At 40.4% G+C, this 8,853-nt stretch overlaps 1 long non-coding RNA gene across 17 annotated transcripts in view; it reads right to left on the bottom strand.

The window, feature by feature from the left end:
• Positions 1 to 1,623: 1,623 nt before the first annotated feature.
• The window catches only part of LOC119329728, an 8,338-nt gene continuing 1,108 nt past the window's right edge, over positions 1,624 to 8,853 (bottom strand). Inside the window, exons 2-14 of one of the 17 annotated variants that reach the window (XR_005159715.1) lie at positions 6,560 to 6,712; positions 6,398 to 6,472; positions 6,231 to 6,299; positions 6,073 to 6,134; positions 5,916 to 5,983; positions 5,614 to 5,769; positions 5,417 to 5,518; positions 4,892 to 5,292; positions 4,605 to 4,701; positions 2,746 to 2,853; positions 2,274 to 2,329; positions 2,105 to 2,184; positions 1,624 to 2,039 (exon numbers count right to left, since the gene is read on the bottom strand). This is a non-coding gene — a long non-coding RNA (uncharacterized LOC119329728). Of the gene's footprint in view, positions 2,040 to 2,104; positions 2,185 to 2,273; positions 2,330 to 2,745; positions 2,854 to 4,460; positions 4,527 to 4,604; positions 4,702 to 4,891; positions 5,770 to 5,915; positions 5,984 to 6,072; positions 6,135 to 6,230; positions 6,304 to 6,397; positions 6,473 to 6,559; positions 6,997 to 8,853 lie in introns of all 17 variants that reach the window. The other 16 variants (XR_005159712.1, XR_005159710.1, XR_005159708.1 and 13 more) reach the window with 16 other exon arrangements.

The following is an 8,853-nucleotide window of genomic DNA, read 5'->3' as shown; positions in this document are numbered from 1 at the left end:
AGTGAGCTATAGCTTGCCGAGAGCCAGAGCAATAACTTACTTAGTACTTCCTCCGTACCAAAATATAAGATGTTTTTGCGGTTCAAATTGAACTCCAAAAACGTCTTATATTTTGGTACAGAGGTACTATCTCTCATTCTCTTTTCAACTTTCAGAAATTAAATCTTGCAATAATAACATTGGTTGCAAACCTTGTTGCCGCATGCATTCCACAAGTAGGCATTGTTTCTAATTCTGACTGCGAGAACATTGTGCGAAGACCAATCCACATGATTCAGGTAGAAGCCATCTTGCAACGGGGGGTACCCAATACCTAGAAGGAACAACAGGAAAATTGCCACAAGATTTTCCATACACAGCCTTCAAAATTCGACTGTGTGGACGCAATAATAAGAGATTCCTTGAACAGAGTAGCCAAAGATATACCTAGAACATGTTCCACAGAAAATATATTGTGGGTATTGTCAGAACAACAATGATAACGAAGGATAACTTATGCAAGTAAACATACGCATTATATCCAAATCATTGTACAAAGATAATAAATTATTTCTGAATCATCACATATGGGGAAGTTTCTTCTGGACTCCTAACCATACAGAGGACATCACTAACAAATATGCTCAAACTTGGTGTGTTACGTGTAGTACGGAAACTTGTTATGGAAACAAGCAAAGCCTAGAAATAATTTTGTAGTGGCTTTGTGGTTTTCAATCTCGTCTTATTTGAGTTAGTCACCGATATTAGATTACTTGAGTACTATGTCTGGGGTCTTTGATGAATTATTCAATGGTACACTTTTACAAATTTGTGTTTGTTTGACTATTGGATAAACTAAGTAGTAGAAAGACGTATTAGAATATCAATATCAAGATACAAAATGGTAAAAAGAAATACATTTGCATTCCAGACTGCATTTTTTACTATACTTATAAATCATTTCGCCATTGTCCCACTTTTCACACATTTTTCAGATAAGTTGGTCCTAACAAGCAAGTTCATACATTCATTGGTGCCATACCCCGCGCGTTGCTGCGGACCATTTTATAATAATCAATTGCTCCATACACATGTGCAACCTGACAAAAATAACAAATGCATATTTTCTTAAAATTTCAAGAAATTCTAACAATATTAACTACTGACAATTAAATAGACTTCCTTCAAACAAAAAACAACTAAATGGACTTGCTAATAGAGTTAGAGAAATGGACTTGGTAATAGGTTGTTTTGCTCCATTGGGAAATAAACTGTTATTACTCTTTTCTATCTACTTTTCTAATAAAGTTGTCAGCGCTTTGTATTCGGCTAAATAAGTAATAATTCTTACCATCACTAAACTTGAAAGAGTTTCGTTTTACTATGAAGGAAGCTAATGGTGGGAAGTTACTAAAGAAAGGTAATGCTTTGATTAAAATGAAGCAATCAAATAAAATGGGTAGATCCAAAGTGATCGAACCCTTCCCCAGACCCTGCACAAGCGGGAGTTACATGCACCGGGCTGCCTTTTTCTAATCAAATAAAATGGGTGAACTCAAATTGCAAGTAAATGGTTAATGTGGAAAGGGTAATAAACAGAATAACGCAAACTTCTCTATTTAGCGTCCTTTACTTTGACAAAACTAAGGGCAAGGTATAATCTATCAACGATAGGACATGAAAACTGTGATAATGTGTCCATAGTTGAAATCTGTAGTAGCAACCAAATGAGGTTATGCTAGTGTAGTAATCAAAATGTTCAAATAAATTATGACAGAAACCCAGTAAAGTTACATTATTATACATAGACATTGTCCAAATATGTTGACTCTCGCCAAAATAACAAAACCATTGGCCTTCGGTCTGATTCGACTTGTGTATTCTGTTGTATAGACATTGCACCTAAATTGAGCTTCAGAACAGGTTACGTGAGAGGATAATATCACATAGTTCTCTCACCAACTGCCAGGCAACCGGAAGCATGCTTGAAACCATTTGATGCTCCTATCCGTATGAGAAATATAAAGTGAACCGAGCCAATCAACTCATCCATGCTTATACTGTAAAAAATGCTTAGTTCAGTCAGTTTAATATAAAACTAAACAAAGGAGGAAACAAAATGTACCTGGACAGATGATCGAACGGGGAGAGCAGGGAATGCTATTGTATGCATGGACAGGGTGCCAACAGATCCGTTTGAGCCACCTGCAAGAAATTTTGTGTCGTCAGATACTTGTATATTAATGGGAGTGGCAACATACTATAAAGCAAGAACCACCAAATCGTCCTAGAACCTCAGCATCTGCAGAAAATCGTCTCGCACTTGCGGCAGGTGGGATCAGACAAAAATCTGAAAAATAAGCTTGCCATCCATCACATATCGGTTTCACAGTTTTTGACTGTAATTGATAGAACCATGAGAATTATATTTCCATGCTCTCTAAATAAGTATGGAGAATGGTGATATGATAACTCAGCGTCGAAAATAAAATTGAGATATGGGATCTTGTGCTCTCTAAATAAGTAAGGAGACTAATGGAATGTGTGTATGATAACTCAGTATCAAAAATAAAATTCAGACATGGGAGCTTGGTGCTCTGTAAAATAAGCAAGGAGACTAACAGAATGTGCATAAAAAGACCACACTATTTGCAGGATCTTTTTTATGGTTTAGTCATAAGCGTCTGAATTAAGAATGTGATCGATTTGCTTGTGCATCAGATGCAAAATCAAAAGATTGCACATATATAGTTCCACCTCACATACCTGAACCCTAAAGAGATAGATGTGAGATACCCATGTTGCCCTGCAGGTTGTCCATTCTTCCAACGTAAACGATCAAGTCCTCCATATTGCATCGCTGTTTGTTAGAACCTGATGAGAAAAATGGTACACTCTCACTGTTACACGGTCTTCACAGAGTCTAAAATGAAAGCATTCTGGATTTTTGATCATCGATGTCCTCGCCACTCACATGTGTATTCTCTTATCTCTGGTTCACATACTTTTTTTTTCGACAAAGGGTGGATTTTATTAACTCAAAATGTAGTATCAAGAGGATACAAATACAATGAGCACACACCCGGCCTCTGCATAGCTAGGATGCACACAGCCAACACAAACTCACGCACACAAAAACACGTCAGCAATAGCAAAGTCATATAGGACCAAAGCTATGTATAGGCGAAGAAAAAAGAAAAAAGCCTCAAAACGATCATATCCACGATGGGCAAACTAGAAAAATGACTGTATCCGCACCATTCATCTCATGACACCACACGGACGACGAGGTTCTTCAACAACAACGCCTTCAGTAAGGGAGCGACACTTGAGCGTCGCCATCACCGGATCCAACCACCAAGGCTAGAATCTAGGTTTTCACCCTGAAGAATCAGGTTCATGCCTCACCCAAATATATACAAACACACATTCACGCACTGAAAAATAGAGAGAATCAAATAAATAAGGCGAGGGAGGAAGAGCCTGGACTGAAGGCATCCCTCCTGATCTCAACGGTGCACCTCCTAGGGCGTGGTCAGTGGCAGCGGACAGCACCCTTTCCCCATGGCGTTCCCGAGCGGCGGATGACATCTGGCATGAGCGGAGACCCCTTCCTCTCCGCCCAAGGGCTGCAGTTCAGCAACCGGGGCTGCCGGCCTGTCGAGAAGTCACGCTGCGTTGAACGATAGGAAGAGCACATCGGCAACAACATCAGTCCGCTAGGCACTGATTCCCCCCGGTGGAGGCGTGTGCTTGTGGATGGGCGGCGGCCGATTTGGCGTGGGCTGGTTAGCGCGGAGGCGGTGTATCGCAAGATTTGGATTGGATGGGTAAACCAAGAAGATAGAGCAGCGGATGCAGAATTGGATGGAATTCTCGCAGCATATATAGTTGAGGGATGCAGGGTTGTGAAATTAGGAGGGTTGAAAACACAGAGGGGAAGCAGAAAATTAGAGGCGAACTGGCGCGTGTGGGAGATGAAGATGGAAGTGCGTACATATATTTAAACGCGAACGCGGCGACGGCTGAGTTCCACAATTGAAGGGTAACTGACGGCGAGCTACTCAGAGGCGATGAATGCAGCGATGTCCTTTCGTGTCCGTCGTAGAGCCGTCGATGAGATAGTGGCGGCAATAAGAGCGACAGCGGGGAAGACGAACTAATAATTGAGTTTAGTGCGCTCGTGGAGGCGAAAGGGCTGCTGGTGGCGGCGAACGCCTCTGAGCATCGATCGACGCTGCGGAAGGGATAGCATTTGCTTGGCTATATATTTTTTGAGGCATTACGCTTGGCAATAAGAGACGCAGCAGCATGTCATGGCATGGGCTATCTTTTTTTCTTCTTTGGGCTGGATCGTTCAATGAAGGAAGCCTACTACAGCCCACGTTCGACTTCCAGCGCGCCTGCAGCGGTAACAGCTAAAACATATGCTCGTGAGACCAGGTTGTGGTGCGTCCCTTAGCCAGTAACTGAAATCTTACTTGGCAGGGCTGTTGCAGTGGTTGGTCCCATATGTAAGTCACTAACAGAATGTTGATGTGGCAAACCTGCTGAGGTGGATAGGCTGCATGTCGAGAGAAATAACATAGTGGGGATGAACTATTTAGGTATAATAGATGCCTTACCTCCATGTTGCCTTAAGAGGACCTGCCTCCACACCCTGCTTACTTCTTCATTCTTCTACCCTTTATTCGCTTGAGTTGCTCATCCCTTTTCTAATTCCTATTCAATTACCCAGCAGTGCATCAAATGAGTATTTTGGTGTGCCGGATTTAAAGAAATTAACTCTGAAACCGAGTATTTGTTTGATGCTGCTAGGTACATGTGCTCAGAAGCTACTATGCCAGCCGAAGATCTAATTGATAAGCACCAAAAATGGAAACATTAGGATCCCTTCAACTCTACTACTTACCATGCAACTTGATTGATAACGCTCCAAAAGAAAATCACCACAAAATGGAACTTGAGGATCCATTTCTCTCTAGTGGAAGGGAAAAAAAATCCTTAACCATGTAAGCAGATTGATAATGCAAACAAAAGAAAAATAAATGTGGGATACTACCGCTGTAGTAGATGTGAAAACTCATTGTCAAGTATTCTCAACATGAGGCCAGCCTATAACGTTGATTATACTTGGTTATTAATACAGTATATCTTACCTGAAATAGCTGCCTCTGCTGATTTGTGCACGCTGCACAATAACTGCATGTGGAACAAAAACTTATACCGACCTTGTGAAGGATGAAGCTGAATGTTTATGCATACTCATGTCGAACACTTCATTTCTGTATAGCTCGGGTGCAGTGTAGCAACCTAATTTACAGAAGAATATAATTAAATTTTTCAGTGAAGGATTACTATCCATATACGTACTTCTTATTTTGATGTTACTAAAAGTGGGCTTGCTGAAGCTTTCAGCAAGGGCCTTGTGGTTCACCAGTTTCACTTTCTCGAGAGCAATATTGGACATCCTCATCAGGCAGAATCATCCAACCTTCATTAGGCCTCCATTATATCACCAAAAAGATTTTTCTCGCACCTTACCAAGATTCAGAAAGTAAAGTAGGGCACAACCGAGAAAATGTTTGCGGTCAAATATGCAAGTATTTATCGATGAAGACTATCGATGAACACCTTCAGCTCAATAATTATGCAAGTATTTATGATTCCCAGAGAATGCAGCAAGAGAACATAGAAGTCCAAGTTGCTCCATTTCCTCTTCTCGCTTTGGCTTTAGGTCGCAATGGATGGTGGGGTACAACTTGTCACTGATGCAGATAAGTCATGCCCCTGAACACCCAGATGTGGTGGTAACGGAAAAAACATTAAAACCTAAGAACTTTTTTCAACACGGGACATTGTCAAATGAAAAACAATATGACACATGTTACAATTATTAATTATCTGTTGGGATCAGGAGTTGGATATCTTAGTACCTTCTGACCATGAAGCCTTCCTTTACTCTGAGTGTAGCTTGCTAAATCAGCCTGTGTTCTAGAAATAACTGCATGAATTAGTCCATATAAGGATATAGGTATGTCAGCTAGATAATGGCTTAGTCACAATTTAATTTTCACAGTGTAGCCTTATTACATTTGGATGATATTCAGATTTCAGAAACAATCATCATCGGCACAACGGTTCCTGAAAGATTTCTGTAACAAAGAAAAAAAATGGACAAGGTTAGTTGTAGTCAGATGTATTGGCCAATGGCCGTTGTGAAGAATTGAGCATTCAGATGGGCATTTCACATGACTTCTCTTTCTCTGTCGACTACTTTGACAGAAACCCTGGTGTCGATCCATTTAGGAACTTGGTACCTGCCTTGTTTGAAGTGTATACAATCAGCCCCCCTTATTCGATTTTCCTTTTTATTCTGTTCTGGAACCAAAAATGAAAAAAAAAAAATAGAACGTACCTTGAGCTCTTAATCTCTTTTGCGGAACTGGAGTTTGCCGGGGTTGAGCTTGTACTCCAGTTCATTGCATTCCACCTGAAATTGCACAAGTAACATTCATCATCGGCATCCGCTCCGATGCCTGAAAAAATCAATTAAAATACAAGAAATGAAGGGACGAACACCCGTGTTCAACGCCGGGCTCCCCTTCGGCCGCTGCCTCGCTGACCATCACGAGGTAGAGCCCCTCCCTCCGATCCCATTTGCCAGGAGGCAGCGCGTCCTCCATCGTAGGAAGCGATGTTTTTCTTGAACCAAAATGGGACACGGGTAACACTAAAAAGTAGGCGTCAGCATCACAACAATGGGCACAGTTGCAGTGAACGCCACAGTGCGGATTAGTTTGGTCCCCAAAATAATGCAGCACCTCCAGAAGCATCACGGATTACAACATGCATTTCTTTAGGTACCCCACAAATATTATGGTTGATTAAATTTGGAGCCGAGTGGGGCAAAAGCAGTAAATAAAGACACATGCTCCCCGGATCCAGGCAGGTGGACAGTGAAGAAACGAAAATATCATGTATCCGCAGATAGTACTCCCTCCGTTTCTTTTTAGTCTGCATATAAGGTTTGGTCAAAATCAGGCTTTGTAAAGTTTGATTAACTTTTCTTTCCCTAATAATAAAGCACGGATTGACTCCGTGGGTTCACCGTCACAATACGCTTCTTCTCATGATTTTACGCTTTCAGTTTAATTTAAAACATATACGCAAGGTGGTACTAATTTTTACAGCCTTGCGTCTTAATTAAAGATATAGAATAGAAAAAAAAGAAAAAAGCGGGGGCACCAGGATTCGATCCGAGGCCAACAACGTGGGGCTTGTTGCAATAACCAACTCGGCTAAGTTCCTGTGCATATTTTTTATTGTTAGCTCGTCCAATTTATCCGGGAATTTGTATCTTTCATCGGTGTTGGGCTGTAGTTTATCTTTTTTTTCGTGCTCCCTTGCATGAGCCGTTGGGCCTGCACCGCTAATTAAGCCGGATTATGAGTACTTGACTCCTAATTAAATGTGATTATGGGATCCGGGCTCTGCATGCTGGTGTTGGCTCCTCAGATTTGATCTTAATTAAACCTCCACGGACATCTAAAAACCAACACATGCATGAATAGAAAAAGATCTGGTTGTCATTCAAATAATCAATCAAGCATATGAGCTCGCATCAAGGTTAGCACATGTTGGTAGCTCTTGATGAGTAGGTTTACATGAGACGGTGTCCAAAAAAGGTTTATTCTTTCGTATTGGTTTGTTCTTTTTTTTCATTTAATTAACTTCCAAGCAGTGATTCGATTTTTTTGATTCATCATATTTTATTGTTCAACTGTCATGGATCGGCTTGCTTCTAATCGATCTATTAATAAATATCACCAGGTACAACGCTTGCTCATAAGTGAGACCAATTAATTCAAATTTGTTCATTTGTTGAAGACGTACTATAAGTCTAGAGGGACATCAAGCTTGAAGACAACAACTTCGATCCTTGCAGTGTATGAAGGCTGTTTTTATAGGACCAAAAAAGAATACCGTAGATGCTTTTATGAAATTAGGCCATGATACCATCGCAGCGCTTCAAGTCTCAATTGCCTTTTCTAACTCCTTATGTCATTTTTGGCACATAATTTCAAAGACTCTTTTTATCTCCACCACATCTCCTTAGCCTGATTTTTGAGTCTTGGACGACATGGCCATTTAGTAGGAGGATGGGGCCATGCAGGGATAATAATTTTTCACCAGTTGAGAAGCACGGGCATATTTACTATACCTAATAATAAGCTAAGGAGTGCTTCTGGCAGCCGGTCACACAACTTCGCAAAAAAAAACCTATGCTTTCTATGAATTAACCCACAATACACACTCAATTCATATCCGAACCGTTATTTTACATTTTTTTGAAACCCCTTTACTTTTTAGGTAATTCACCTGCGGATCATATTTAAGTGAAACAAATGATTTTCTAAATTATCATATCTTTTAAACCTTTACTCCGATTTTAATATTTTATATATGAAATTTGATTAGAAATGTGTACAATTCGAATATGATATTATTTTTACTTGTTAAATATTTTCTAAATATTATTTTGGAAGCAAACTTATAATATGTAGCACACGGTCCGTTTTTCATCGTATTGGCGGCGGTCCGGATTGCAAATAAACACCCACTAGAACCATATAGAGACGAAAGAAAACATCGATAACCACAAACGCACACCTTTGAAAAACCTCGCAAGGGAAAAACAACAGATTTCTCATCGCGAGAGAGCATGATCCATTTTTCTTTCATATCGTGGCGATCTGGATTACAAATAAACACCAACTAAAACCATATAAAGACGAACGAAAATATCGATAACCACGCATGCACACCTCTGAAAAACCTCGCAAAGGAAAAATAACAGATTTCTCGTTGCGA

Source organism: Triticum dicoccoides, chromosome 7A (assembly GCF_002162155.2).
Source record: "Triticum dicoccoides isolate Atlit2015 ecotype Zavitan chromosome 7A, WEW_v2.0, whole genome shotgun sequence".
NCBI lineage: Eukaryota > Viridiplantae > Streptophyta > Magnoliopsida > Poales > Poaceae > Triticum > Triticum dicoccoides.
The sequence above is the reverse complement of the archived record's forward strand: the minus strand, read 5'-3'. Positions and strand labels throughout refer to the sequence as shown.